This window comes from Lissotriton vulgaris, chromosome 6, assembly GCF_964263255.1.
Source record: "Lissotriton vulgaris chromosome 6, aLisVul1.2, whole genome shotgun sequence".
Taxonomy (NCBI): domain Eukaryota; kingdom Metazoa; phylum Chordata; class Amphibia; order Caudata; family Salamandridae; genus Lissotriton; species Lissotriton vulgaris.
This window is the reverse complement of record NC_141694.1, coordinates 1,399,519,202-1,399,546,027: the sequence shown is the minus strand read 5'-3', so window position 1 is coordinate 1,399,546,027 and position 26,826 is coordinate 1,399,519,202.

Sequence of the window (26,826 nt, the reverse complement as noted above, 5' to 3'; positions counted from 1 at the left end):
ATGTAAGTCAAAGTTACTTTAGTCCACCTTAAGCAGGGTAAGGCTCCAGGTCCACATGCCTCACAAGGAAATTTGTATTAACTATTCTCTCATAAACTCATCCTCTGATTAGCCCTACTGTTCAGTACATTCAAAACAACAGATATAGTTATACTTTTCACAACAGACTATTAATCTGTAAAGGCCAACAAAAAATTGCTCCTATTGGTTGATTGCCTTCCTAGACATTGATGCCAATCTATATACCAATATTCTGGGCAACGGATTGGAAAGCCTAGTTCTGGGGGAGACTCACTCAGATCAATCTGCGTTTGTTAAGGAAAGGCAAACACATTGTTAGAACCGTCTGTCTCTAGTTGGCAGAGGTATACACTTCTGACAAATAGGGACACACCTTTTCTAGTCAGGGCAAGGGGATCACACCCTTTTGATAACCCCTGCTCACCCCCTTGGTAGCTTGGCAGAGCAGACAGGCTTATCTCAGAGGCTGTGTGTTAAGCATTTATGACCACATACAGTAATAAAGTGAATACACTACAAATGGACACGACACAGTAGTATTATAAAAATAAGGATTTTTATATAAGGCTTAGCACAAGACCAAATAACGACAAAAATATACCGCAATCTCAATAAATACTCTTGGAAGGAAAAATAATAGTTCAAGTGTAGTTTCTTCTTAGCACAAAGTCTTTAGTATCAAAAGCCACTCTTCTTCTTTAAAACACAGTTCTTGGCAACAATGTAACCCACATGGGAGTCACACGACGTCGAGGCAAAGTTAATCCAAAGGTTTCGGCGTCGACCGTGAGGAGCGCTACGTCGAGCCCGGAGTCGCACAGACCCCCACAACACAGTACCTTGGAAAAGCGAAGCACACGATGATCAGGGGCGTCGAGATGTCCGGCTTCGCGTCTTCGGCATCGATCGAGCCTCGGAGTCGGGGCGATCTGCAGTGGCGTCGACAGATGTCAGGCAGGAGCAGCGCTCACGAGGTGAAGCAGGATACGGCGTCGTCGTCGATGTCGATGATGAAGTTGCAAGAGTGAGCAGCGCTCACGGCGTCGAGAGGGCACAAAGTTGATGCGATCAGCAGCGGTGCAGACACGGGGTCACTTGGAGCTGGAGCCGAACTCGCTACTCACTGGCGTTGCTGCTGGCGTCGATCGGGCCCGGCGGCCGGCGTCGAGGAAGCGGGACACTGGAGCCGTTACTCACGATGTCGAGCTGGATTCGGCGGCGTCCGGCCGCGTCGAGGTTGCTGGTTTCTTTCAGAGGTGCTGGATTCTCAAGTTCCAGCAACAAGCACTTTTAGCAGATGAAGTCCTTTAGCCCTGTGACTTCAACAGGAGGCTGGCACTCTTCCAGCCCTTGGAGATTTTCTTTAGCAAAGCTTGAGAGTACACACACAGTTCCCCTCTCCTGGTTCCTTGGCAAAAATAAAGAAGCAACTGCAGGATTCCCCCGACAAACAGCACTCTGGCAGAAGGGGTAAGCAAGTCCTTGGATCAGCAGGCTTCTTGTCCTTGGTTCAGGTTTCCTTGTCAGAAGTGATCTAAAGTCTTGGTTCAGGGGTCCTTCTCTTATACCCCTTTTTGGCTTTGATCCCTTTGTCCATGCAGGGGAATTTCCCAACATCCTGGGTTTGTTGTGGGTGTAGCCAGGCAGTGGCACCTGGCCTATTCACTGTGCAGGGCTGGGTCCTCAGACGCCCAGCAGGAGGTGGAGCCAACATTGTCACTGGCAGGAGCAGAGCTATCGGCCTCCTGGTAGGAGGTGGGGCCAGGATCGTCCATGGCAGGCACAGAGCCATCAGTTGCCTGGCAGGAGGTGGAGCCAGCATTGTATCAGGCAGGGCAGGCTATCAGGAACTACTCTCCCACTACTCTCAAATCAAATGTCCCACTCATCCCACACTGACTCACTCAGACCTCTGGAGCCACCCAGCTCCTGTCACACACACACCAAACCAGCAGAAACCAGAAATAGTTAGACAAGAAAATAGCTACTTTCTAAAAGTGCTATTTTCAAACCCAGAGTCCAAAAACCATCCACACAAATGGATGCGTGATTAAACCCCGAGTTCAGGGATACCAAACTCGAAATTGCACCATGCTCCCCGAGCCAGCTAGGATTATAGCATTAATAATCCTGGCAGCCAATTCTAACTAATGGAGAGCAGGTTACCTTACAATAGTGAAAAACGAATATGGCTGCAATTCACTATTAGGACATGCCAACTTGGTCAGGCTTGTCCTACCTCATGCTTACAATGCACCCTGCCCGTGGGCCTACCATAGGGGTGACTAACATGAAGTTAAGGGAAGGTTTAGGGACTGGCAAGTAGATGTACTTGTGCTGTCAGCGTGACAGTACTAGACTGCACATAGGTCTGGCAATGGCAGACCTGTAGACATACTTTTACTAGGCCGCTCTTGTGGGTGGCACAACATGTGCTGCAGGCCCACAAGCAGCATTTGTATTTACAAGCCCTGGCACTCCTGGTGCACTAGACTTGGGACGGACAGTAAACCAAATAAGCCAAACATGGAATTCAATCAATACAGTAATTTTACATAGGGAGCACTTGCACTGTGGCACTGATCAGCAGTGGCACAGTGCCCAAAGCAATATACCAGCAAAAACATCGTAAACAGAGGAGGCAAACAGAAAAAAATGGAGGAGAGACTCAAGCCAATGATGTCAGGTCTAACACGTGTCCCCTCCAGCTGAAATGTGGGGAGAACTACCCTTGACCTAGGGAGTCCTCATCACTAAGGCGGAAAAATATGGACAGACCATCAGCATTGGCGTGATCTGTACCAGGGCGGTGTTCCACCTTGAAGTCCATCCCCTGTAGGGAAATGGACCACCTCAACAGCTTTGGATTCTCACCCCTCATCTGCATCAACCAACTGAGGGGCTTGTGGTCTGTCTGAACCCGGAAGTGAGTCCCAAACAGGTAGGGTCTTAGCTTCTTCAGCGCCCAGACCACAGCAAATGCTTCTCGCTCTATTGCACTCCACCTCTGTTCCCTGGGAAGTAACCTCCTACTGATGAAGGCTAGGCAAGTCTCGGCCCTCTTCATTCACCTGAGCTAGAACAGCCCCCACGCCATGCTCTGAAGCGTCCGTCTGGACAACAAATTCTTTAGAAAAGTCGGGTGCCTGGAGTATAGGTGCTGTGCACCTTGCAGTTTTCAGGGTGTCAAAGGCCGTCTGACAGGCGTCAGTCCAGATCACATTTCGTGGCTGCTTCCTGGAAGTCAGCGAGGTCAAGGGGTGCACAATGTTACCATAATCCTTGACAAACCTCCTGAAGTAACCCGTGATACCTAAGAAGGCTCTCACCTGAGTTTGGGTTTTGGGCGGTGCCCAAGCCAGGATGGTATCAATCTTGGGTTGCTGGGGGGCCACCTTGCCGCTCCCTACTTGGTGCCCTAAGTACACCACAGAACCCTGCCCAATCTGGCACTTACTGGCTTTGATTGTGAGGCCTGCTCTGCGCAGGGCCATCAACACTTCCTTGAGGTGGCGCAAGTGTTCCTCCCAGCTGGCGCTGAACACTGCAATGTCGTCCAGGTAGGCGGCACTGAAATCCTCCAGTCCAGCCAAGACCTGGTTGACCAACCTCTGGAAGGTGGCAGGGGCATTCTTCATCCCAAAGGGCATCACCCAGAACTGGTAGAGCCCATCATGTGTGGAGAATGCTGACCTCTCCTTTGCCCCATCAGTCAAGGCGATCTGCCAGTACCCAGACGTTAGATCAAACGTACTGAGGTACCGGGCAGCCCTCAACCGATCTATGAGCTCATCAGCTCTGGGGATGGGGTGCGCGTCAGTCTTGGTGACTGAATTGAGTCCTCGGTAATCCACACAGAACCGAAGTTCTGGTGAAGCACCAGGCGCTGCAGCCTTCGGGACCAAGACCACTGGGCTGGCCGAAGGACTGCTAGAGGACTCAACCACCCCTAAGGCAAACATCTTGGAGACCTCCTCCTTAATGTATGCTCTGACCTTGTCAGTCATCCTGTAAGCCTTGTGCTTCACAGGAGTGCTGTCTCCGGTGTCCACATCATGGACACACCAAAGAGTGCCACCAGGAATCAAGGAAACCAGATCAGGGAATTATCCCAACAGTTGGCGACAATCTTGCTTCTGCTCAAGGGTCAGTGTGTCAGAGAGGACAACACCATCCACTGACCCATCTTGCTCTTTGGCATACAGGAGGTCAGGAAGAGGCTCACTTTCCTCCTCCATTCCAGCATCTGTAGCTAGGAGCATGCCCACTTCGGACCTTTCTAAGTGGGGCTTCAAACGGTTGATATGCAGGACCCTCAAGGGGTACTTGGGAGATTTCAAGTCCACCAAGTAGGTGACATCGCTCTTCTTCTCCACAACCTTAAACGGTCCAGTCCACCTGTCCTTGAGCGCACAAGGTTCCACAGGGGACATGACCCAAACTTCTTGACCAGGCTGAAGTTCGACCAGAGTGGCATTCCGGTCGTACCACCGCTTCATCTCTTCCTGGCTGGCCTCCAGATTTGCCTGAGCAAGATCTCTGAAGTGCCTAGTCTGGTTCCTGAAGGCCAGCATGTAACTGTATACATCCTGGGGAGGTTTCCTGGGAGATTGCTCCCAGCCTTCTTTGACCAGACTCAAAGGTCCTCTTACAGGGGGCCATACAAAAGCTCAAAGGGGCTGAACCCTAGAGACTTTTGTGGCACCTCACGGTAAGCAAACAACAGGCATGGCAAGAGGGCGTCCCATTTACGCCTCATTGGTTCTTCAAGTCCCATGATCATGCCTTTCAGGGTACAGTTGAATCTCTCAACCAACCCATTACCTTGAGGGTGGTAAGGAGTGGTGAACTTGTAGGTTACCCCACACTCCTTCCACAGAGACTTCATATAATTGGAAATGAAGTTGGTGCCCCGGTTTGACACCACCTCTCTGGGGAACCCCATTCGGGAGAAAACACCCATCAGTGCCCCTCCCACCACGGGGGGCGTCACTGTTCGTAGAGGGATGGCCTCCGAGTACCGTGTGGCATGGTCCACCAAGACCAGGATGAACCTGTTGCCCAGGGCTGTCTTGGGGTCCAGGGGCCCAACAATGTCAATCCCCACCCAGTCAAAGGGGGTACTGACCACAGGAAAAGGTTGGAGGGGAGCCTTCTGCTTCCTTCCGCTTTTCCCACTTGCCTGGCAAGTGTGACAGGTTTTACAATGGATGACTACATCCCTTCTCATCAGAGGCCAATAAAAATGAGTGACAAGCCTGTCATAGGTCTTGTCCTGCCCCAGATTTCCAGCTAACGGAACGTCATGAGCCAAACCCAGTAGGAAGGCTCTGAAGCGCTGGGGTACCACCAGCAAACGGGCTGACCCAGGCTCAGCAGCCTTAGGCTCGCTATACAGGAGGTCGTTCTCCCAGTAAACAAAATGTGACCCTGACTGATCACCTGAGGTTTGGGCTGAGGTTTGGGCTGAGGCCTGCTGCCTCATACCCACAAGAGAAGGGCACACTTTCTGTTCTGCAACAAATTCTTTCATGGAGGGACCACCATCCTGCTGCCAATGGGTCAGCTCGGGCAGGTCTCCCAGTTTAGCTACTTGTTCCCCTGTGGGCTCCAGGGCATCCCCCTCAGGGTCTACCTCCTCCTGGACCACAGGAACTATGGGGGCCGGTTTCCCGCGCCTCCTGCCTCTTCTCTTCACAGCTGGGTCCTGGGCCATACTTTCAGGCTCCGGGACCCCATCAACATCCTTACTTGCTGTCATGGATCGAGTGGTGGCACACACCCACTCTGGCACACCCAACATTTTCAAATGTGTCTCCCTCTCCACGGGGAGTCTTCCAAATCATTGCCCAGGAGACAATCAACAGGCATGGCGGGCCTCACAGCAACCTGAAGAGTACCTGAAAGTCCCCCCCCATTAAAAGGGAACCTGAGCTACCTCACACTCTTTCTGGGAGTTGTCAGCAGCTATCACAGGGCAGAATGCGTGGGGAACCACCTGCTCTCTGGACACCAAGTGACACTTGACAGCTGTCACACTCGCTCTGGTGTCTCTGAGAGCTCCCACTCTATGGCCATTAATGGTCACCCACTGCCTATATTTATTAGTGTTACTAGGCAGAGGGGGTGGAGGGACCATTTCCATGTCTCCTAGCGAGACCAGGGACATCTCTGCAGGACCCCTCCCACCAGGGGCAACCATCTCTCCCCCTCCCAGGGCTACACTCGCCAACTGACGGGGGGTGCACGTGGTGGTGCACTAGAGTCCCTCATGGGACACTGGGGATCATAAAAACTATGTCCTACCTGCTTACAAACATAGCAGGTCATTGGGCCCCTATGAACAGGTTTACCTGTCGGGCCCCTGGCTTCTTCACAGGGGGAGGCTGGGAACCTTTCCCTTGGTTCCCTTGGGGATTACTTTGGGGCCCTTTATGGGACTCCTTTTGTTTACCCTTGTCCCCCCCACTCTTCTGCTGGGGACCCTGCCCACCTTTGGCAGAGTCGCCCACTGGACCCTTGTGGACCCTGGTACTGACCCAGCGGTCCGCCTCCTCAGCAAGTTTTCTAGGGTTAGATATCTTGCTATCAATAAGGTGCTGGCGCAGCTCTGGAAAACAGTTATTAGACAAATGCTCCCAAGCAAACAAATCATAAAGAGCTTCATAACTTTCCACTTTGCTGCCCTTTGCCCAACCATCCATGGCTCTGCAAAAAAATGACACATATTCAACCCACGTCGTACCAGGCAATTTCTTACATTCTCTAAAGGCTTGTCTGTACTTTTCTGGGGTTAGGCCATACCTCAACATTAAAGCATCTTTCATATGAGCATAAGACATCCTATCCTCAACAGGCATGTCTAACAGGGTATCTCTCCCCTCATTCACAAAGCGACCCCACAACCCCGCTCCCCAATCCTTCTCAGGGACCCGGTGGGCCAACAATGCTAACTCATATGCTTTAAACCATTGGCCAATATCTTCATTCTTATGTTAATCTTTTATCACATCTTTAGGAAAATAAAACCTACTTTCTGCAGGCACAGATGGGATGCTGCCACCAGAGGGATTCAAGTCTAACTCTTTAGCTTTGAGCTCTAGCTCCCTCAACCTTGTGTCACGCTCCAAAGCTAACTTTTCTCTTTCAAACTCCAACCTTTTGATCTCCAAATCAGCTTCTCTCCTACCTCTTGCATTTTCTAACTCCAACTGCCCATTTATCTTAAGTTTTGCCATCTCCATGTTGTATGCTCGCTCCTTCTCCCTTTCTTCTCTTTCTTCAGGAGAAAGATTTTTAGAGGAAACACTGCTACAGGGAGATGACACGGCTCCATTCACTGGCACCTCCTCACCCCCTTCCCCTGGCGGTACCACCGCCGCATCAGAGGGATTTCTGGCCTCTAACGAGGCCTCCAAAGCTTTCAGATATTCCTCCTGTCATGAGAGGCCTGTGGTAGGAACTTTAAACTGCTTGCAAAAGTGTTGCAGCTGCTTCTTCCCGTATTTCTTTATCTTCTCTCTATCAAATTCCTCCACAACAACAACAGGGGTAGTGACTCCGGCGTCACTCATGGTCAAAAGTGACAGTGTTCCAAAAATCAAGCTTCAGAAAAGCGGAGAACAAAAATAGAATCCTACCAAATAGATTGTGGCTGCGCTATGGTCTGCTTTCACTATGTAGCGCACACTAATCACTGCAAATGGGTCATAAATGCAAGGTTCAAATCCCACCGCTGCCGCCAATGTTAGAACCGGCTGTCTCTAGTTGGCAGAGGTAAACACTTCTGACAAATAGGGACACACCTTTTCTAGTCAGGGCAAGGGGATCACACCCTTTTGATAACCCCTGCTCATCCCCTTGGTAGCTTGGCAGAGCAGACAGGCTTATCTCAGAGGCTGTGTGTTAAGCATTTATGACCACATACAGTAATAAAGTGAATACACTACAAATGGACACGACACAGTAGTATTATAAAAATAAGGATTTTTACATAAGGCTTAGCACAAGACCAAATAACGACAAAAATATACCGCAATCTCAATAAATACTCTTGGAAGGAAAAATAATAGTTCAAGTGTAGTTTCTTCTTAGCACAAAGTCTTTAGTATCAAAAGCAACTCTTCTTCTTTAAAACACAGTTCTTGGCAACAATGTAACCCACACGGGAGTCACACGACGTCGAGGCAAAGTTAATCCAAAGGGTTCGGCGTCGACCGCGAGGAGCGCTACGTCGAGCCCGGAGTCGCACAGACCCCCACAACACAGTACCTTGGAAAAGCGAAGCACATGATGATCAGCGGCATCGAGATGTCCGGCGTCGCGTCTTCGCGTCGATCGAGCCTCGGAGTCGGGGCGATCTGCAGCGGCGTCGACAGATGTCAGGCAGGAGCAGCGCTCACGAGGTGAAGCAGGATACGGCGTCGTCGTCGTTGTCGACGATGAAGTTGCAAGAGTGAGCAGCGCTCACGGCGTCGAGAGGGCACGAAGTCGATGCGATCAGCAGCGGTGCAGACACGGGGTCACTTGGAGCTGGAGCCGAACTCGCTACTCACTGGCGTTGCTGCTGGCGTCGATCGGGCCCGGCGGCAGGTGTCGAGGAAGCGGGACACTGGAGCCGTTACTCACGATGTCGAGCTGGATTCGGCGCCATCCGTCGGCGTCGAGGTTGCTGGTTTCTTTCAGAGGTGCTGGATTCTCAAGTTCCAGCAACAAGTACTTTTAGCAGATGAAGTCCTTTAGCCCTGTGACTTCAACAGGAGGCTGGCACTCTTCCAGCCCTTGGAGATTTTCTTTAGCAAAGCTTGAGAGTACACACACAGTTCCTCTCTCCTGGTTCCTTGGCAAAAATAAAGAAGCAACTGCAGGATTCCCCCGACAAACAGCACTCTGGCAGAAGGGGTAGGCAAGTCCTTGGATCAGCAGGCTTCTTGTCCTTGGTTCAGGTTTCCTTGTCAGAAGTGATCTAAAGTCCTGGTTCAGGGGTCCTTCTCTTATACCCCTTTTTGGCTTTGATCCCTTTGTCCATGCAGGGGAATTTCCCAACATCCTGAGTTTGTTGTGGGTGTAGCCAGGCAGTGGCACCTGGCCTATTCACTGTGCAGGGCTGGGTCCTCAGACGCCCAGCAGGAGGTGGAGCCAGCATTGTCACTGGCAGGAGCAGAGCTATCGGCCTCCTGGTAGGAGGTGGGGCCAGGATCGTCCATGGCAGGCACATAGCCATCAGTCGCCTGGCAGGAGGTGGAGCCAGCATTGTATCAGGCAGGGCAGGCTATCAGGAACTACTCTCCCCCTACTTTCAATGCAAATGTCCCACTCATCCCACACTGACCCACTCAGACCTCTGGAGCCACCCAGCTCCTGTCACATACACACCAAACCTACAGAAACCAGAAATAGTTAGACAAGAAAATAGCTACTTTCTAAAAGTTCTATTTTCAAACCCAGAGTCCAAAAACCATCCACACGAACGGATGCGTGATTAAACCCCGAGTTCAGGGATACCAAACTCGACATTGCACCATGCTCTACGAGCCAGCTAGGATTATAGCATTAATAATCCTGGCAGCCCATTCTAACTAATGGAGAGCAGGTTACCTTACAATAGTGAAAAACGAATATGGCTGTAATTCACTATTAGGACATGCCAACTTGGTCAGGCTTGTCCTACCTCATGCTTACAATGCACCCTGCCTGTGGGCCTACCATAGGGGTGACTAACATGAAGTTAAGGGAAGGTTTAGGGACTGGCAAGTAGATGTACTTGCGCAGTCAGCGTGACAGTACCAGACTGCACGTAGGTCTGGCAATAGCAGACCTGTAGACATACTTTTACTAGGCCGCTCTTGTGGGTGGCACAACATGTGCTGCAGGCCCACGAGCAGCATTTGTATTTACAAGCCCTGGCACTCCTGGTGCACTAGACTAGGCATGGACAGTAAACCAAATAAGCCAAACATGGAATTCAATCAATACAGTAATTTTACATAGGGAGCACTTGCACTGTGGCACTGATCAGCAGTGGCACAGTGCCCAAAGCAATATACCAGCAAAAACATAGTAAACAGAGGAGGCAAACAGAAAAAAATGGAGGAGAGACTCAAGCCAATGATGTCAGGTCTAACACACATAATAATATATAGAGGGTGGTTACATTTCCTAGACAATGATCCCAGCAATATTGGTCTCCTTTGTCATAGGAAATACTTTTGAATGGGTGGACTGGCCCTAAATGCAACAAGTTGTAAGAACTATTGGCATGAGACATACATTTATATTCATGATCATGGCCAGTCATGCTATTCCTAGGGCTTATATAGCACACAATGGCCAAGCCTCCACACCCCTCTTGCTTGCGTAAGTATTGAATGCTTAGTTTCTCATATCTGGCAAGCAAATAATAAACAGAGTATAACGTTAGGAGCAGAAACACAGAAGTTAGCACTCTTTGCCGACTATGTTAGCCTTACAATGGGAGACCCAGCCCGCTCTCTGGAAGGCCTAATTAAATGACGATGAAATTTAACGAACTGCGAGCTACAAAATCAACAAGGGGCATTCAGAAATTTCAAATTTAGCACTATTGCAAGATGATGTATCTGCTATATGAAACAATTCCAAATCAGATGCCCCACAAGTCATGTCAAATAATTAGTAGTTAGGATCACTCCACACATACCAGATCTACACAAAGCAAATTATACCCTTCTCTTGGTAGAGATAGATGGAGGTCTACTTGGATGGGCTCCCTTGTTTCTATTATGAATGGAGCGAATAAATACAATAAAAATGAAAATTCTTCAAAGACTAACTACATCAAAGAGGGAAGCAGGAACAAGGGGGTACTCAATCCCCAGTTTACAAATGTAAGGAACAAAAAAAAGAGGTAACCCTACATGTTGGACCAAAATCAAAGATGAGACTTTCAAACACATATTACTATGTGGCATGCTTCATCATTGAGTCTGCTCCCAGTACAGGTATTTCAGTACCGTGTGGGCTTAACCTCACTTATGGAGTGAGAACCTATTTAATTAGTCTACAGAACAGATGTTCTGAGCAGAAATTTGAAAAGGAATGGAAGTTAAAAATACCTAATGATGCGAAAATTATTTTTAATAGTAACCAGCAGGCTTGGCATTACACACCCTGAGGTCAACATGTTTCAGCTGGAAATGCCAAATGATCTTTCAGATTTCTTCTGAAGCAGCCAAGTCCCAAAATGGTTGGTGTAATATAACACTTAAAATTATTAAGTAATGTGGGACCGTGTTACACACTCATACCGTGCATGCAATAACACAAGAACCATCATTTGTTTGTACCACTAACCAAATTTAGAGGTTGGGATTGCCCTCGGGTACCTGTAAACAAAACAGCAGAAAACATGTCAAGGTCGATGTTCCTTGGTCAAAGATATAGCACTTTAGTCCTAGATATAATATCATGAGTGGAGTAGATGCAGTCACTGGTCTATCTGTGGCACAATCCTGTGAGGAGAGTCAGTCGCTTATCACCAGATATGTGGAACATCCAGAAATCATGCAAGATATATTGCACATATAAGAACTATGATGGATAGAGTCAGAAGGGGAAGAAATATGGTCAATGATCTAATTTATCTATAAATTAAACATGTAGGCAGTCCCATATTGAGGGTAAATATGAGAGGTACCCCTTAACTAGAGTCAAGGGAAATAGGGTTAACTAACCGATGAAATAAAGTGTTCCCTTGAACGTAAATAAATGGGAGAAGCCAGAGGGTCAAGGAGAAAAATAATTAGAAAATACAAGTGTATATAAAGAATTCTTACAATTTATTTGAAAATACAAATGTTAAAAGGAGAGTGGTCCAAAGTGGAACCCACTCAACACAGATAAAACAATAAAACGTTTTTTTAACATTCAATTTTGGCCAGCAAGATTGAATCACAAGGACAGAAAAGACTGTAAGACATGGAACTTGTGCAATACTGATTGTATATTCGGACTCTATTGTTAACACCTAAGCTATGTGCACTATAGTACAGTATATCAGCAAAGGTGTCGAGATCTTGAATTATACTGGGTGAAGCGTCAACGCGTTTCTGTGGTTTTCCAAATTTTTGTCCACCTTTATCAAGACACCTTTTAATTTCTGTTGAGGTATTGGGGTCAATATAGTTACCCTAGAGGAGTGAACATACAATAAGGTTTGATAAGTACATGATGATTTACATTTATCATGCAAAACACAATTAGCAACTTGACCTGTAACAATTGGTACATAGCTATACGTATATATATAGACTGTTCTAGTAACTTTTGTACAAACTGTTTGGTTATTCGAGGTGTGCTGTTTTAATAACTGAAATGAAAGGATACATTCACTGTACAAATCATTGTAAATGCTTTTGCAGTATTTTAACCATAGGATCAACAGTTCTGGTACATACATGTGAAGAAATCAACTATATTCATAATTCCTCAACGAAGACTCATCCAATTTTAAATGGTTTACTTTGTTCAGGATCCCTCTATCTTTGGGGGGGGGGGGGGCTGTTCTGCTTTCCTAGAGAGTATATTGGGGAATGGCTTATGGTCTCGGTTCCTCGTGGTATTCGCCGCGCTTAATAAATATCAATAAATAAAATAAATAAATAAAGTAAACATGACCAAGTTCTAAATAGTTTATTATTTCTTTGGTCAACTACCTTTAGGGAGGAGCTGTTCTGCTCGGCCGCAAAATTAAATGGTTCACTATATAGACACAAATTGTTGGGGTTTGGGAATGAAAGTTATCGTAAATTTACATCTAATCATCGTATACCAGATTGACAAACCTAGGACACTCCAGTCTATTCTATCGCTTTTTGTATGACTTGGAAGAGACGTTTACCTTGGAGTCCGTATGCGAGGGTTGAATTGAATTTTTATTTTAATCCATTGTTGGACGCAAATTATAAAACTGTGTGTCTGGGTCGTGCTACCGATATGGTGCTCCTGTGAATCAAAAAATTGTAGAACACGGATAAGGGAAAGAGGGAACTTTACACTAATGTGAGTCTTAGTTTTAAAACTGGTTTTCTAAGAGGCTGTTTAGGCATTGTTAGTCAAGGCTGGACATACCTGTTACTATAGGTACGTGGGCATACAGTCAGTTCAGAATTGTTGTGCCCAATGTGTATTGCTGCTCTTCTCTACAGTGTTAAAATCCAGTGGCACCTAAGTCTTGTCCTTGCAGAAATAGATTCCGTTTCTCTGAACATAATAAATAAATAAAAACATAATAAATAGAGATCAGATATGGGTCAGTTGGGGACAATGTTATTAGCAAGTTGACAGAGAAGTTTGGCTGAAACAAAATGCTTTCATGAGAGAGATCCTGCTGTTAGGTTAATAGGATTGTATGTCACAATATCTACTAAAGAAATATATTGTTTCAAGAATATTGCAGCAACAATGCAGAATCAAGACTTATAACCACAAGCTTGAAGCATATTTTGTCCAACCTACCTCTTCTCTTATTATAAATTATCCTACCCAGAAACTACTGCTCTTTTACCTTGGAAATACATTTTTGATGTGTCCGCATCTTAAATAGCTGACATGATCTCGGTGTGTGACCTGCTAACATAGTGTGACCAAATATTGCAAATATAGCTGTCTTGTCTTGCCTCCTTTCCACAGAGAGATACAATGCTCAAATGTTCTCCAGTTTAAGATACACCCCATGGGGGCGTGGCTTGGACGGCAATGGGGAGAGTTGCCTAAGTCCAGAGCTCCGCTACACCCAGGACAAACAACGAGTCCTAAGCGTGATTCCTGCCAGCCAAACGAAGCTTCAAGCGATCCAGAGGAAATCGGAAACCCTGGGGAGCAGAAAGATACCAGCCACACAGGGCGGTAACTGACAAAATCGGCTGTAAGAAGACGATCTCCAGCAAATGGAAAAAAAACAAAATGACGGCGTCGGTGTAAGGAGGAAAACAATCAGCGATACAACAATGGTGCTGGTGCAAACATTCTACCTCGGAGAACTGCCACCAAGAGGTCAGTGCTCATATCCCCTCCTCCCCAGGCGGTATACCCCACTTCCTAAACCCCGGCAAGGGCCAAACCGCGATCACCATCAGCGTGAAAAAAGTGAAACTAAATAAAACTGCAGGGCGCAGCCATCTTGGGAAGCCAGACAACCAGGACGCACCCAAGGGGGCACAGGCATTATCCAGCTGCCCGGTCAGCCCAAGCTAGCCTTACAGAACCCTACCGACCTACTAAAGGAAGAAATCACAATAATTGGACACAGCGTTAGTGCCCGACCCTGACAAGCGGAGGTGAAACTGAAACTATCTATGGGTGCCGCCATCTTGTGCTGACCCACCCAAAGAAGTACGGCGCAAGAGCAGACAAAACCAACACCCACAAAAAATGCCCACTGATACACTCCAGCAGCTACTAACTGCGTGACTAAAGCAACTGAAATATCCACGGTGATAACATCAACTTATTACTGGGGAGGGGGAGACAGGAGTAATGAGAAATAATAGTGCCCAGCCCAGTCCAACGGAGTGTGAAACCGAAACCAACTAAAGGTACCGCCATCTTGAGCAGTCCAATCCAGCGAAGAGTAGCGCGAGAGTGGACCAAACATACAGCCACTAGCGCCGCATCTAAAGCATGTAGGAAACAGCAGAAACATCCACAGCCCAGTTCGGAGAAGGGGGGAAACCAAAACAAGAAGATGCCGCTTTCGTGATCAGACCCACCCAATGAGGAACAAAACTAGCGCGGCTGTAACAAACATCAATGAGGCACTAGAGATAAGCATAAGCCATACCAGCACATACTACCTGCCACCACCTGCGTGAAAGAAGAAACAGGTCTGCAACTAGAGGGCCGCTCACGGAGATAAAGCGCAACTCACACCAGCGCAACCCACATCAGCGGAGCGCAAAACCGAAAAGGACAAAAGAATACCGCCCGGTGAGAGCAAAAGCAAATGAGACAAACCACCACAAGTCATCAGAGGATAACAAGGGGACAACAGAATCAAAGCGGTGCCCGAGAACATCGCTAACTCGTGCACAATCAAGATCCAAACGGATAGGGTCTAGAGCCACAAAATAACAGCCAACCCTGAGCGAGACAAATGAGCCAGCCCAACCACGGAAGCATCAGCAAGTGAAGCAGGCAGTGAACACAACAAGGTCAACGTAACAGGGAGTCCAAAGCATTGAAAATCCAAGCGGCAGTCACAACAACAACCGAATATACACACAAGAGCAAACCACAGGAGAGCAACGACTCACAAAGCGGCCACACACAGAGAAATAAAGCTCCTCCATCTCTACAATAAAGAACTAAGAGATTCAACAGCCTACTAGCAAAAAGGGGCATAGCCATAATGGCCGATAACGAGGGGAAACAACTGCCGAAAAAGACGAAACCAGAGGGAGTCTCTGAATCACTAATAAAACAAAAATCAGATATGAGCAGCACTCTGGACAGCATCCTCAAAAAACTTTCGGAGGTCGACGACCTAGCAAAGACTACAAAAAAACCATGGACACGATCCAGCTCCAGCTGGCAGCTGTAAGAGCAGACATTCACACAGCGAACAACAGGCTCTCCGAAGTAGAACAGAGAGTCAGTGATATCGAAGACAGATCAAAGCTCACTGGAAAAGCAATCGACAACATAGCTAAAGCTACCACAGACCTCTGCAAACAAGCAGCAGGGCTTGAAGACATGAGCAGAAAAGGAAATATAAGAGTTCTGGGATTATCAGAGGGCAGAGAAGACAAGGCGGGATCATGCGTGTCACTCCTGCAAAACCTCATTCCCAAGCTGACTAACCTCAGGTTCGAGAACCCATTCGTACTAGACAAAGCATACAGAGTCCCGGCCATAAGACAATCTAACAGACCAGGACTGAGACCAATAATATGTAAACTACTACGATCACATCAAACTGCAGCTATCTTCGGAGTGGCAAGGAAGAATCACAACCTGCAGTGGAACGTAAAGAAAATCATCCTCATACAGGACTACTCAAAAACCACAGTCGACATCAGAAAAGGCTTCTTAGCCCAAAGAGACGTGTTAAAGAAAGAGAACATCACCTTCTCATTCGCTGGTCCGACAAGATTCATAATAACCAACAAAGGATTCACACTAACCTTCGAAGAACCCATGAAACTAGCTTGCTACCTAGAAGGCCCAACCACTCACGTAATGGAGACATCAACACCCACTAGCAAGAGAAGTGCCTCCCTAGACCACTCTACAGACTAATCAGACGCTCAGGGGGTCACTCGCCAGTTTAGCAGAACTAAACCAAAATACAAGAACAAAGATCCCAAAAAACTCTCACGGAATAAATGGGCACACAATAAGACCACTTGACTTTATTAGAAATCTACCTCATGAATGCATCAGAAATCCACCTCATGAATGCATCAAAAATCTTTTGCACAGCAGAATCCACCGCATGGATTGCCCGCCATTGACATGGCAGAGCTCAATCTTACACACCGATGCACAAGAAGTGAACAGACAAGCGATATGGACAATAGGAATGACCATATCCTTTAACTTTAATAGGGGGGAGGGGTCACGGTAGCGACAACTAGCAACAGAGAGACAACTCCAATAGACAGACCCATCCCCGAAAGTCGCACGGCCAATGTTATGCGCAGTTAAAGGCGAACTCTGACTATCCTGTGGAAAGTAGCGGGGCGGGAGGGACCTTGCTGTTGCACGTCTACTGTACGACAAAGTTGCAGGGAGGGGGAGGGGTGGGAGGAGGGAGAAGGGAGGGGGGTTTTGGTGTACATATTGTCCATCCCATCCATATCGTCTTCTCATTTTGTTTTGTCCACATCTTTGTGTTAGTCATTAACAAATGCTCAATTAGATCACACGCACCAAAACAACCAACTCAACAAACCACTACTACACACATCAATATTCACCAGAGTCCCGCAAACCATGACGCCAAATAACAACAACGCTCTGCAGGCTGACCTGAAGATAGTCTCCCTCAACGTCAAGGGCCTAAATCACCCGATTAAGAGGAAGAAAGTATTAGACTACCTAGCCAAGACCAAAGGGGACATCATCCTCCTACAAGAAACAAAACTAGCCAGAGAAGACACAAGCAAGCGCAAAGCAAAATGGATAGGTCAGGTAGCCTGCTCCCTGGCGGTAGGGAAAAAAAGGGGCATCCTTACCCTGTTAAACAGCAGATCCAAGATAACTATTGAGAAAGAACAGTGTGATGACCAGGGGAGACTACTGATCATCCAACTGAAAAGAGGTGATGAAGCCATACTGATAACCAACACCTACGCTCCTAACACAGACAACACTAGTTACTGGGAAGGGGTTACAAGGCAAATAGAAGCTTACCGGCTGAGCGACATGAATGTGCTGGCAGGCGATTTCAACCTAGCCCTGGACCACACCCTAGACAGACAATCAGGTTCACAAGCCCAACCCCTGGCGTCCCTCAATATCCTAAAAAACATATGGATCAAGTTCAACCCAGAGGATCTTTGGTGCCTTTAACACCCCGATACCAGAGATTACACCTTTTACTACAACCCACACAACTCATATAGTAGAATAGACTACATCCTCATCTCAGCCTCACACAGCTTATAGAACACATAGACATCGCTGTTAGAAAAATCTCAGATCACTCGTGCATTAGCCTACAACTCACGGGCAAACACAACGAGCACATCACATGCAGATGGAGATTTAACATATAACCATGGCAAAAAAGGAGGACAAAGACAGAATAGGGAAAGCCATAAAGGACTGCATATCAGAAAATAACATACCTGACACAGACCCAAAGTGCCTATGGGACGCCCTTAAGGCAACCATCAGGGCGAGGCTGATAGAAATCAAGGCCAGGAGAGATAGAGAAACAAAAGCGCAGCTAATCCAACTAGAACAAGACATCAAAGAACTTTAAAAGAAACACATTAGTGATACCTCAAACGAAACAGTACTCGTAGAATTCACAGGGAAAAAATACGAATTCAACAGAATTCTGAGCGAAAGGGCGGGTCTTTGGATCAGAAAATACAAACAAATCAACCTTTGCGAGGCTAACAAAGTGGGTAAAACACTTGCATCATAACTCAAATACAAACAAAGACAAGAATGTATCTCTACAATCACGGATACTAACAACAAGCCACACACCAGGAACAAAGAAATCATTCACACATTCATGGAATTCTACAAAGAACTCTAAAAAAAAAAGACAACCTAGACCAGGAGGAAACTTGCATGTCCCATGACAATATGAGACTCCTCTGCCAGGTCATAGAACACTCCTCCAAAACACTTAACGCAACAGTAGCCATCACGCGAGACACAGAAAAAGCCTTCGACAGGGTATCATGGCATTTCTTAGAGAAAAGCATGCAGGCGCACAGCCTCGGGGAGAGCTTCACGCGGAAAGTCATGGCATTATACAAATCCCCCAAAGCCCAGATAGCAATCAACAGAGCAACTTAAGCCCCATTTAATCTTGAAAGGTGGCCGAGACAAGGGTGTCATCTATCCCCTCTGTTGTTTCTTCTTTCCCTCGAACCCCTGATCAGAAATATCATAGACAATAGCAGTATAGCTGGAGTAAACATTACCAACACCACAACCAAACTTGCTGCCTATGCAGAGGACTTACTCATAATAATGGAAAAGCCTGCTCACTCCATAACAGCACTCATGCACACCATCGAACTTTACGACAAACACTCAGGCTACAAACTCAACAGAGACAAATCAGAATGTTTGCCCCTCAACATACACACAACTAGAGAAGTATTGGGCTCCTCCGGGCTGGCCTGGCAACCTAGTTCTGTTAAATACCTAGGTATCCACTTTTTCAGAACGCTAAGATCAACTCTAGAACAGAATGAGAAAACCACTCTAGAAAAGATAAAAGATCTGCTAGATACCTGGTCGCCCAAGTTCAGCACTTGGTGGGGGCAGAGTAGACACTGTTAGGATGATGGTCACTCCCATAGTAAATTACCTAGTTGGAATGCTCCACCTGGCTCTCACAGACGAATTCCACAAAAAAATTGACTGAATGCTAAACAAATTTATATGGCGTGACAAAAAACCCAGATTCAGCCTGCAAAAACTCAGACTAGGTAAACATCTAGGGGGTCTTAATATGGCGGACCTGAGAACCTTCCACACAGCCTTCATAGCCAGACAAGGAATGCACTGGGTACTGACTAAACAGCCTTACACACCAACCTGGCTTTCTATAGAGAAAGCCACCATAAACAATGCAGACCCTTTAACTCTCCTCACAGTCAACAAGCAAGCACATAAGAGCAACCCGATCTTCAAGATCACAAGGCAGGCGCTGTTCAAAGAAGACCGGAAGCTCAAATTCAGCATCAGAAAGTCGCTCTGGGAATAACTTTGGGATAACCCCAAGATTAAATACAGAGGGAAGACCCTCGATATGCACACATGAAAAAAAGTAGGTCTCTCATATCCAGTTCAGCTGGTGGAGGAAGGATCGCCCCAAACTTTTAACAGCCTGAGAACTCGTCACGACCTACCCGACTTGGAGCTATACAACCTCTTAGCTATCAAGAGAGTCCTAACTAAATCTAAACTAACCAAATACAAGGCCTCAATCTTCCAGTACATGGAAAATATAAACAAGACAGGTCATCAGGCCTCGCACTTGTATAAGCTCCTCCGCCCAGGATCCTCCAAACTAAACGCAAAGCACAGCAGCTACTGGGTAACGCAACTGGGCTCCAATCTCACAGAACAAGAACTACAAACGTTCTGGTCGGCACCATAAAAAAACATGATATTCCAAGTGCTAGCACAAACTAAATTCTGGCTTTCACACCAAGCATTCTGGACACCGGCTCGCCTAGCATCATTAGGCCTGAGAGGCAACAGCAGCTGCTGGAACTGCGGCGCAGCAGGGGGAGACCTCGCACACCTCATCTTTTAATGTAGTAAGGTTAGAAAATTCTGGGGGAAGGTGTTCAGCTTCATCAGCGAAGCCCTTGGATGCACTCTAGAACACTCATTTGCCACAACTACCACCACTCATATCACAACAGATCTTGCCACACAGCAGGACAGGTCCCTACTGGACTTCCTCCTGATGACAGCAGTCAAAACAGTACTAGCCAAGTGGAAAGACACCACCAAAGCCACATTCAAGGGGTGGCTAAATTGGGTCACATTCCTAAGAGGGGGAGACATCACTGAATTTAGACAGACACCATGGAGAAACCCTGACCGAGGAATGTGGTCAACATTAGACAAACTCTCCAGCTCACACAAACCTTCATAAAAAAACTGTACACGCCTGACCAGCTGCTACTAACCCAGCGAAGGGAGTGTAATCGAACACTAAACACCCGCCAACATATCTATGTTTTGTCTTCACGTCGTAGCGCGCGTCCACACACAAACACCTATATGTTCAATATTAAATGTTTATCGTCGGTTGCAGAAACGTGGGGCAGACACAAGTATAAATCACGTATCCCTACTGGCTCGCCCGTGTAACTTCCTATTCGTTATATGTCACAACATTTTATATTATTGTGATGTGCAAAATACCAATAAAAATATATTAAAAAAATAAATAGGATACACCCCATAATAGCAAACAGAGAGAATTTCTATCCTTCTAATGACTGACACTTATGACGCACATAATATGCATAGAGATAAATGGATGTACATATCTTCCATTCATTAAAATTAATGACAGATAGCGCAATAACATTTTGCGACTGGAAAGGAAGTTTGCGACCTAACTTATGTACTAAGAAGTCAGTTCATAAGATTCTGAATCATGCGACCTACTTCATTAATATGTGTGAGGCAGGTTGCAAATTGCAACCCATTATGATTGGTTAGAATCAGAGACGTGGTGGTCTGCTCGTGCCAGAAAACCACCATGTCTGTCAATGCTTTTAAATAAAGCAATCTATTTTTTAATGGTACTCATTTTCCTAGAAGGAAAATGTGATGCTTTTAAAATAAATAATTCAAAAATTTAAAAACCTTTTCAGGAGTTGACAATGGTTCCATTAACCACTGCCTACTTTTAAAAATGTTTTTTTTAACATTCTCAAAGGGAAAGGGGTCTCCTGAGAACTGATTTCTGTTTGCGAATGGCTTACCATCAGTTCTGAATTGGTGGTAGAATATTAATATTTCATGCCCAGATTTCGGTTGCAAAACCTTAAAGAATCAGTATTTAGAAGGGGGTCACTTAACATGCCAATTCCAAATAGCAATTCCCGCTCGTAGGCTACAACTCTGTGCATTTTGGTGTCCTGTTTGAACTCTATGGCAGCGGACTGGGGAAAGGACTCTGAAGCCCCTGACTGGCGGAGAGCATCTACGGGAAACAGCAGGGTCGGGACTGCGAGGTCCAGCAGGCCGTGCGGTGTGTCCAGTGGCCGCAGCTGGAGCCTCTTCCCGAAACCTCCCCCTTCGCATAAAACGCCTCACGGGCCCCGCTTTGCGGGACACGCTCGTAGGCTACAACTCTGTGCATTTTGGTGTCCTGTTTGAACTCTGTGGCAGCAGACTGGGGAAAGGACTCTGAAACCCCTGACTGGCGGAGAGCATCTACGGGAAACAGCAGGGTCGGGACTGCGAGGTCCAGCGGGCCGTGCAGTGTGTCCAGTGAACGCAGCTGAAGCCTCTTCCCGAACCCTCCCCCTTCGCATAAAACGCCTCGCGGGCCCCGCTTCGCGGGACCCGCTCGTAGGCTAGAGCTCTGCGTATTTTGGTGTCCTGTTTGAACACGGTGGCAGCGGACTGGGGAAAGGACTCTGAAGCCCCTGACTGGCGGAGAGCATCTATGGGAAACAGCAGGGTCGGGACTGCGAGGTCCAGCGAGCCGTGCGGTGTGTCCAGTGGCCGCAGCTGGAGCCTCTTCCCGTATCCCTCCCTCTGACTATATTTGACATGCCCACTGATGCGCTAGCGGGACACGCGCGCAGGACGAAGACCGGGACGAAGACCGGGGCGAAGCCCGGGCAAAGGGCGGGCCGTCTGTGGCCGTCCGGGGCCGGCAGTGGCTGGGCTGGCCCACCCCCTTAACATTGTGAGTGCGACTAGATCTGAGTGTAAAGCCATTTATTTATCCTTCATATCCCTTCTGTGTGAGACTGTAAAGCCCGCGGTTTGTTGTCTGTGACTGTCCAGACAAAACCGCTTACTATAGATTATATCATTTCCCATACTGATCTTCTTTGAAGGGAATCATGAGTCGTCGTAATAGTCTAGGCAGGCCATCATTGGCGGGGGGTAGTATAAGGGGGACTCTTGATGCATTTACCACTAGGGCTGCTTCCGTTTTGGAAAAAGAAATCGTTCTAACAGAAAAACGATTGTCCCAGGAGCTTATGAGCAAAAAACGCTCTTCTTTAGGGGCAATAAAATCGGTAAAAACTCCACTTAGGCAGCACCTAGATGAGACCCCCCCATTTACTGATACTGATAATTTACACACTATAAATGATCTATCCCGGTCACCACAGCTAGAATTGATTACAAATGATTTAGATGAAGTGGAGTCACTGTTAGAAATTACGCCAAGCTTGTCTCCCGCCCCAGTAGTAAGAACCCCTAAAAGAGGACCTGTTAGAAGTGAGGCCCAGTCACGGAAATGTATCTCTCCGCCCTCAAAGAAGAGGAAACTCCGGAGCAAGGAACAGGGTGATAATAGACATAAACGGAGGCCCACAACTAAAGCTCAATCAAAAGTTCCATCTGCCACTATCCCTGACCTTGCCATGACAGAAAAATCTCCATCAACTTTTATAAATGAGTTGTTGCCTAATATAGAAAAATTGGTAAGATCCTTAATTCTTCCCCTACTAGAAAGGATAAAGAGATTAATTGAACAGCTAGGCACGGTGGAAAAGGAAGTGGTAAAGACCTCCTTGTTGCTAAGTAAGCAACATGACGTCTTAATGGATAAGGTAATAAGCCATTATCTGAATCTCTTGCAAAGGGCCAGAATCTCCCCCCTACACAGAAGCAATTAGTGCCCAAAGCAGCACAAACATCTAAATTGAGTGACCAAAAAGAGAAAGATACTGTAGAAACAACCGATAAACCCATTTAAGTTGGAAAAGAGGGCAAAGGGCCCATTGAGCCAAAAAATGTAAATAGCTTAAATAAAAGAAGAGTGGATTTACCCCCGGAATCATCTCCTTACGTTGTGATTATGGCAGGAGTCCCGGTTCTCCCCGTAGAAGTAAGGGAAGACCAACGAGCCCTTAAAAATAAAGTAATATTTTGGCTGTGTAAAAATAGACCTTTGCCAGCTCATATTAACAGAGACATTTTAAGTGTTAGGCGTGTTAATTGGATTGGCACTAGGTTTAAAGACAGAACAGGAGATATTATTATCATTAATTTTAAAGACGTCAGAGCAGTGAGACACATTGGTGATTGGTATGATATAGGAGGCTGTGAAGGTATTTCAACGCACCATCTAAGTTACTTTTACCCTCAAACTTCCTTCTCGAATCCTCAAGGCCCCTTCTCAGGACACAGGGCATTAAATAGGTACAGAACAGGATTCAATGGTTACACTCAGCGAACTTTCAGCTATCCACAAAAACCAATTTGGGGAAACCGGGTTGTAAATGGGCATAATACGGATCACTATGGTTTTAATATCCCAACTTTTAACCAATTCTCGTTGCTATATGGGTTGGAAGATGTGGACTGACTCCAGCGCACTGGCAGTGAGAAGTTGTCCCCATCCGGCAGTCATGAAATCTCTAATATTGAGCTCACTGCAAATACTGGGGAAAGGGAAGTGGAACCCCCTGAGTATGACTGTCCGGGAGAGTTCCCAAATAGCCATGAACAAAATAGCTCTAGTACAGCAGACAAAGGAGCATTGATATTAGCCAATATAAAAGATAGAGAACCAGCTCCGACTCCGAATATTATTAGTCTCCTCTCTTGGAATATAGATGGATTGCAAAAAAAAATGTCTATCCCTGAAGGGAACGATTTTATTGGCTCGTATAATATTTGCATGTTCCAAGAGACATGGAGCATGGTTCCGCTCCATAAAAATGGGTATGCCACTTATTTTATCCCTGCAACTACATTAGGAAGAGGACGACCATGGGGTGGATTACATATATGGATCAGTGTGGCACTGAATTGGTCTATTACTGCCCGCAATTTGCCCTCAAATGATTTATTACACCTATCCCTGAGGGGCCTGACGGGGGGATCCACATTAGAACTGTTCTGTGTATATGCTAGACGAGGTTCTAAGGGAGGGCAATCGTCACCAACAATAACCCTACTTGATGAAACATTGGCGTCTATTCCACCAAAGGCCAAAGTGATAGTAGGAGGCGATTTTAACTGCACCTATGAACCCTTAGACGATGAGGAGATAGTTGGACTCATTGCAGACGACTGGAAGCACTCTATCCCCCTGGTCAATTTAAAGCCTATTAAGAAGTGGACGGCTAGAGCAATACAGATGAATGCTCTAACACTAGAACATAATTTACGGGCATTCAACGGGAGGACTGTCTCAGATCCAGATGGGGCAATGACATATAATAGACTGGGATGTCCTTCACGTATAGATTACATACTGATGGACATACAATCTTGGGATAGTTTGGTAGATATGGTGGTCAGGCCATCTCAAGACAGTGATCATAACCCACTCTGTATGAGCTTTACCTGGGGGAACAAGATTAATATAATAAATACCCCGAGGATGATTGCTAAAGAAGTTATCCCTACAAATTGCAATCGGAAAGTAAAATGGAGTAGGATTAGCTGTGAGGAAGGGAAATTAAACAGCATTAAAGAACTGGTAAACGTAGAGATCAGAAAGTTAACATCTATCAGCCTACTACAGTCCACTTCACAAGATTATAAACTAATGGATTCCCTTAAGATACTAATAGATAAAATAAGAGTCTTTTTTACCATTGAGACGAGAAAGGGTCCTTGTAATACTAGAATTTTGAACGGTACTCCTTGGTATACCGCTGAGTGTAGGGCAAAGAGGAAGGCAATAACAGCTGCCATTAAAAGTAATGACCCTTCAGCAGTAAGAATAGCTAGAAAGGAATACAGCAGGATTATCAAAGTAGCTAAGAGGAACTGGGAAGAGGATCATTGGCAGCAACTTAAACTAGCTGCCAATGTAAAAGACTCAACCCAGTTTTGGAATTTGGTCAACAAAATGGAGAGAAAAGGGGTTGAGGCAATGATCTAGAGCAACCTATTGGTGTCTATAACAACAATAACATGGAAAAGCAAACGCAGCTAGAAAACTTTGCCCCCCGGGAAGTGCAGGATGCTTTTACCAACATAATACCAGGCAAGGCGGCAGGTCCGGATGGACTGCGAGTTACTTACTTCTGCATGACCCTAAATTATGGTCCGAACTCATTGCACATTTAATGAATTTAGTTATGGCTGGACATCCAGTCCCAGAATCTTGGAAAGGTGCCGAGGTTGTTACCATATATAAAAAAGGTGACAGAGAGGACCCTGCCAACTACAGACCTATAAGTTTAATTGACACAATCCAGAAGGTAGCTGGCAGGGTCATAGGTAATAGGATTGATACATGGCTTCATGAGGACAACATTCTAACCCATTTCCAGGCGGGCTTTAGGAAAAATGTAGGCATGATGGACCAGGTTTTCAGGTTTTGTGCAGTAAATTGGAAATCTGTGTACATCGCAAAGGGTAGCCTATATTTGGCCTTCATTGATTTAAAAACAGCATTTGATGTAATCCCCGTGTTAAACTCTGGAAGGTTTTGTTGACTATGGGGTTTCCGTGTTATCTTTTGCAGCTCGTTGTTAGGCTTCATGAAGACACCTATGCCAGAATCCGGTGGGGTAGTCAAGGTCAACTTACAGAGAGGGTACCAGTCAGGAAGGGGGTTCGCCAGGGCTGTGTTATGGCTCCGATATTGTTCTCCCTCTTTATTAATGGGGTGGTAGACCATTTGAGGGAGGACTCTGCAATTGCCCCAGTCCTGGCGGGGGAGAAAACACCCACCCTCCTCTTTGCTGACGACACTCTCCTGATGTCAAAAACTCCATTGGGTTTACAGAAACTCGATCGATTCAGTGCATTCTGTGATGAGCGAGGGCTAACCATTAACACCTTTAAAACAAAGTTGATGGTGCTAGCCTTAAAAAAGGTTAGGAAAGTCCATCTTACCCTAAATGGGGCTGCTTTGGAGGTGGTTGAAGAATTTGACTATCTGGGAGTTAGATTATGTAACAATATGAAATGGGATTCTCATTGAGCAAAAATGCTCCTGAATCTTAAAAGGGTTTCTGGAGTAATACTGAGGAACCAGCACCTATCGACTAGCAGGCCAATAGCTCCAGCCCTCGCAGTTTATGAGGGAAAGGCACTAGCCGCGGCGGTTTATGGCTCTGAATTGTGGGGAGGAGATAATACAATGGATCTGGTAAGAGCTGAGAACAAGTTTGTAAGAGACCTAGTTTCACTCCCCTTTTCAACCCCTCTAAGACCCCTTTATAGCGATTTAGATAAGAGATCAATTGGTGACATAGTACGCCTCCGCCCCTTGCTGTTCTGGGTGCGCCTAAGAAGGACACCAGAACTGGCTAAATATGCTTTGGTGTTGGATGAATTGATCAATTTGAATGTCTCCAATAAAATAAAATGGCTCAATAAATTAAAACAGTTGGTGATGAATATAGGAATGACAGAATTTTGGGTTTCCCAATCACCACCTCACAAACAAATTGT